Here is a 6,000-nt window from a genome sequence, read left to right as displayed (position 1 = left end):
AAAAATCTTTTTTAATTTTGCAAGGGAGGCGCCCCAGGAGGGTGCAAAATTTCTCTATATACGGTATATAAAAATAAAAGTCGGAGTCAGTTCGACACCGCTCAGAATTCCAGCACGGCTATCTAAGCACTTTGTATCCGTTAAACTGGCGTCCTCAATAGCGGGTAAAGGGTACTATTATATTCAGCCTTAAAAATTCAACAGGCGCAGCTGCATGCACCCCAGCTATTGCGTGACCCGAAGCGTCACGGCTCTCTGTGACCACTATTTCGTCTTACTTTTCTTTATTTTTAAAGGCTATACACTGAAGACACGATGGACAACAATAATCGTTGATTATATAGAATCGGGTGTGACCGCCTGTGCCCCTGCGGGATGAGATTTGGCACCCTGTGCTTTCCCCTGAGCGCTATGACGCTTACGATATTTCAAAACAGTGCAATAGACAATGGATAAGATTGGGCGTTATAGTCGCTCACCAAATAAAATCTGGCGCGTTTGCCGGCGCCCCGGCAGGGTGCTATTACGCTATGGCGGCTACGTTAATTTTAAGGAGCATCCTTAATTATTGACTAGGCATATTGACATGATTAAACTGCGGCTCCCCTACTGTAGTGTTTTCGGGGGCTCACGAGAGCGCCCCTCTACATCCCCGACACGTAGGCGGTGAGTGATTAACGGTGATATTAAGGTTAGTGATTAGCGAACACTCTAGGCTTTCATACATCGGTTGTGTAGATAAATCAGTGTCCCGATAAATATAATCCAAGAATAGGCATTTTTTACATTTAAACAACTTAGTTTTAGAAAACAAGGTCACGCGTATAAGAATATAGAATTGGTGAAACCCACCTAATATATTTCGTCAGGCTTTATTTATCTTTTATGCATTACTATACATTTCATCCGATTGTCATGAAACTTTTCTAGGCTCCAGTCAATACTGGAAGAAGCAATGTTTTAAAAAATGTACTCCATACGTTTTTTTTTTTAAATTATCAACTCCAGTTTGTAACTTTCACTTGAATAGATCAAAACAAACTAAAAAAAAAACAAGTTTTACTTCAACAACTTTGATTACGACTAATTGCTATCAAGAAATGACCAGCTGATGATACTTGAAAGGCCTTAGACCCCAGAAATAAAAAATCGTGTAGACCTACTGATCCGTCTGACTGCACCGTTTGAAAACACAATGTTTTTGTAAGGTAAGAATTGCGTTTTGAGTGTTATTGGAAGTAACAGGTCGGATAGTAACGAAGTTTTTATGTGCTATTGTTAAGTTGGCACAAAGGTGTATACGATTTTCTATTTGGTTTAACCGAATCTAGACGCCAAATGTTAGCAACAAGGAAATGGTGGGGTTCATCTCAAGATTACAGAAATTGAAGTCGTGAGAGCGGTCGGCGTGGTCGAGTTGGTAAACCTCATGATTGCTAAACCGAAAAGTCACGAGTTCAAACCCTCGGGAGATGAGGTACAGCCACTCTTCTAGGAGAGACTACTCCAAAATCAAACAACTGCTGCCTTGTAGTTTGTTCTTGGTTGGAAAAAGGATATGGAATCAAAAAACAATCTTTATTCTCAAGATAAATACTAAGATAGCTGCAACAAGCTAAACCAAGTGTATTTTAACTCTCTTGCCAAATTATCATCAGGGCTTAAATAGCCGTCCACTGGCCTCTGTGAAAAACTATTAGCATGCTAAATGACCATGACTTGTGTGTTTAGTAATCAGCATGTATCCGGCATTCCCGGGTTTAGGATAACCGTAACCACAATTATCCGTAACCACAACCAACCAAATCCAAAACACAAAAAAACGCAAACATATCACAAGCGCAAACACAAAGGCAAACGCAAACGCAAAAAAAGCAAACCAAAAAAACCCAAATCCAAACGCAAACACAAACCCAACCACAAATGCGAACCTAAAAACAAAGAAAACACAACCGCAAACATTAACACAAAGTGCTCACAGTCTAGCATGGGGCGCCAAATCGCACCATGCTGGGGCGCTAGCGGAATCGCCTGATTCGAACTTAGTAAACGACTATAGTATCCCAACTTATTCATAGTCTTTTGCACTCACTTAAACGAACGAAAGCTCCTTAGCCAACACGGTAAGGCTCGAGCCGCCAAAAAAACACTCTGTCTGGACGCCAGAGGACGCCCAAATTCGATTCAGGTAAAGACTATAGTAACCTTTCTTATGCATAATCTATCGCACTGTTTGAAACGAACTAATGCACCATAGCGTTCACATGATAGCCCAGGGCGCAAAAATCGAACCATCCGTGGCGCTGGCGGACGCGTCTGATTCAATTTAGTGAACGACTATAATACCCCAAGGGTATCTGCAAACGGAAAGATAGAAGTAAACATAGAGGACATTTTGGAACTGGCTTCTAAACGGTTATTTGATTAAATAAAAAAATTAGTAAACTGTACGTTCGGTGTATAGAATAAATATAAGGCAGTATTAAAAATATCTGCGTTTTACTTACCACATTTCTATTGATCAATCCACGCTAATTATGTATATTTTTCCCAACACCAAAGCAAAGTAATAAAAAGTAAATGTCCTCCCCCCCCCCCCCCCATGTAATGTTTTTTAGCGCAATTTCCATATTGCGATTATTAACTCGTCATTTCTGGATGTATGAATGGATGGATGGATGTGTGTCCGCAGCTTTAAGTGGTATCTCCTCCTCAACAAAGCAATATCGAGGACTAGTTCCAAAAGCAAATATGTTAAGCAAGTTCCAAGGATGATTGTGGGCCAAACAAATTCACGGAATTCCTTCCTGGATTTCCCGGAAAAGCCAAAAAACCTCGAACAAATGAAGTTTTTGCTCCATATCTCGGCAACCAGACAACTTAGCGACTTGAAACATTTACCAATCAATTTCTGCCATAATTTAGACCAATATTGCCGAAGAAAGTTTTCAAAAATATCCTTTCGTTAGGTCACAAAAAAATATTTACTACTTTTTTAATCTGAGCATCTTGTAGGCCTAGGAAGAACATTTAAACTGAGCATCGTGTAGGCCTAGGATAATATTTACTACTTTTTTAAACTGAGCATCGTGTAGGCCTACTCGTTAAAATAAAACTATTAGCGTTGATATAGGTTAATATAATTGTCTTTTTTTTTTAGCGCAAAAAAATATCCTTTCGTTCGGTCACAAAAAATTAAAAATTGTTATGGATAATTTAAAAAATTAATTAAGGAAATTGCGCTTAAATTGTCACTGGACTTTTTATTAACTTGTTTTTTTAAAGGAAATAGTGTTTTCCTAATTTTCAAGGGACGTAATGAGTGCTAAAGTACTAAATGAAAATAATTTTCAGACACAATTAGAATTTTTGTGAAGAGCGATACATTTTCTTTAATTTTGCTCAACGCACAGCGTAAATTAACACTATAAGTTTGGAAAATGAAAATTAGTTTATAACATCCTCAATATTATTATTTTTTATATTTTTATCTTAGCTAATGAGCACTTTAGATATATCAATTATTTGCCGGTCAATCCATGCTTTGGTCCCACTTCGGGCTTTGACCGTAATATATATATATATATATATATATATATATATATATATATATATATATATATATATATATATATATAGGCCGATATATATATATATATATATATATATATGTATATGTATATATATATATACATGTAATATAAATATACAGATAGCATCAATATATACACGTAGAAAAAGGTCTAATTACTTTTTCAAACAAGCTATCATGTGCAAAATTAGTCAAAAGAAAACGAGGCATATTAGTTAATTCGAAGTAGGCCTTCTATTCATAATTATGTGTATGTGTGTTTTATGAACACTATTAAGGCTAAATAGCATTATATATTTGATCTTTGTTTTTATGTGAATAGTTTTAAATTAAAGTTGCTGTAACAGGTTTTCTTAAATAATTAAAAGTAACGAATAACATTGAAGACCTTATCGTTTAAGGTGCTTTAAGTCACAAAAACAAAATTTTAAGAGAAATGAGTTTAAAAATATATAAAACGTTTTTATTTTATTTGTTTGACATAGGCACTCACATAAATTCGTAACTTGTCATATTTGTACTTAAGAGAAATTCATATTAGAGGACTATGACAATTGCTTCGTTTGATTTTCATAAAACCTGACTTATGTACTTATAGCACTATGATCTTCTATTATTGCTAGTAAATTTTACAGTTGTAAATACATAACTATGACGTTTAATATTATAAATGATTCACATGCGATGATATGTTTATTGTAAACAAAAAGGACGAAATAAAAGTTTTTAAAAAATGGCCTACCTTGTTGCGTGTCCACTCTGGACAATCCAAGCAGTAGTAATAAGGTGAACAACATTTTTCCTATTAACAATAGAACGTTGAGTTTATGCTGAAACAAGAACATAATATACATTATAGATGTAACTCGTCAGCGTTACCTTGTACTTAGACTACGTACATTTTCTAAATCTACTCTCTACAATGTCAAATAGAGCAAATCGATTACTGCATACATTTACCATCGAATTGAAAGATATTATTTAAGCCTATTCCAATAAAAATCTATCTTTTCTTAGGAAGATTTCAAGGTATCCCTTCCCTCCACCTGTTATGTCAAGAAATTTTAGTCTATGTGATGAAATAAACTTATTAAAATTAATTAGTTATCATTTTTTTTTACAATAATGGTAGTTATTTTAAATCATCGATTGATTGTGTCTTTATGAATTACCTAAGTTAAGCTCAATTTTGTAAAATATATTAAACGAACATTTTTTTTAAGTGCCCTCAAATATATAAGATTTTCCAGAAGCTTTATTGTCACTTCTTTGCAACAAAAAATAATAATTCAATATGAATTAACATTACCTTTGTAAATTAAAATTTTACTCAAGATTAATTAATTATCCAACACTACAGGAAATATTCCAAACAGTATAGTTAGTCTAACCTACGAAAAAACCATCCCTCTAACGCTTCACTGTTGCTAATCTCAAGGGAGCTGAATAGTTTAGGTTTGTCGTGTTCAACAATTTATAGACTGTGATGTCACGCTTAGCTGCACGAAAAAAAACTTACACATGACTAATTCGGAAACTCGCCTGTCCCCACCCTAGCTTTACTTGTGAAACACGCAGAGTTGGGGCCGTCGGTCCGACCACCAAGTTCTCTGGGTTGGGATTTCCTAAATTATTGCTTATTTTTACTTTACCACTTTCGATATTCTTGTTATTTGATTATCATAGTACCAAGTGGTTTCAATATACCATATATTATGTTATCTTGCTGTTATGCATTATTAGTTACATACTTTACACTATTACCTTAATCATGATTCAGTCCATGTGAAAGTCGATAACTTAACTGATTTACTTTTAACTAAACTTTACACTGCACGTGTCTTTGCGCACATGACAAGGAGATACCTATTTCCATTGAATTATTCTGTCCGTGACATAATTCCACGTGATAGTTGAGTAGTCATTTTAGTTACCTACTTTAACACTTTCATCCTTCACGTGTATCAGCCACGGAGCATTAAATACGATACTATTATATACTGCATAATTTTACTTTGCTACAGGCCGTAAACCCTTGCCAGAGTCAAGTGGTCATCGGATCTGGTAAAAAAACATCATTCTAATAAGGCTGTAAACTTTGTGCAATATATTTCCACTTAGTCATAAGATCTTATTGATACTACATAATTATTCTATAATCTATCGCCGGTATAGACGTGGCACATAACCCTCATACCCGTTGAATTTACACATTTTATTGATTGTTTTCAGTTATAAACGGTACTATGTTACCTGTCACAGACTGTATTATTATGTATCTTTATTATATTGTGTTTTGCATGAATGAAGAGTACCTGGCTAGCGGAAGGACTGTCTGAGCGATCGTCATGTGTTTTTTCATGTTTTTGGGTGAGATCGCTCATGTACGTAAGGGGAGAGAATGGACC

The sequence above is a fragment of the Physella acuta genome, unplaced genomic scaffold (assembly GCF_028476545.2).
Source record: "Physella acuta isolate Inbredline_101_S28 unplaced genomic scaffold, ASM2847654v3 ptg000800l, whole genome shotgun sequence".
Lineage (NCBI taxonomy): Eukaryota > Metazoa > Mollusca > Gastropoda > Physidae > Physella > Physella acuta.
This window is presented reverse-complemented; position numbering follows the sequence as displayed.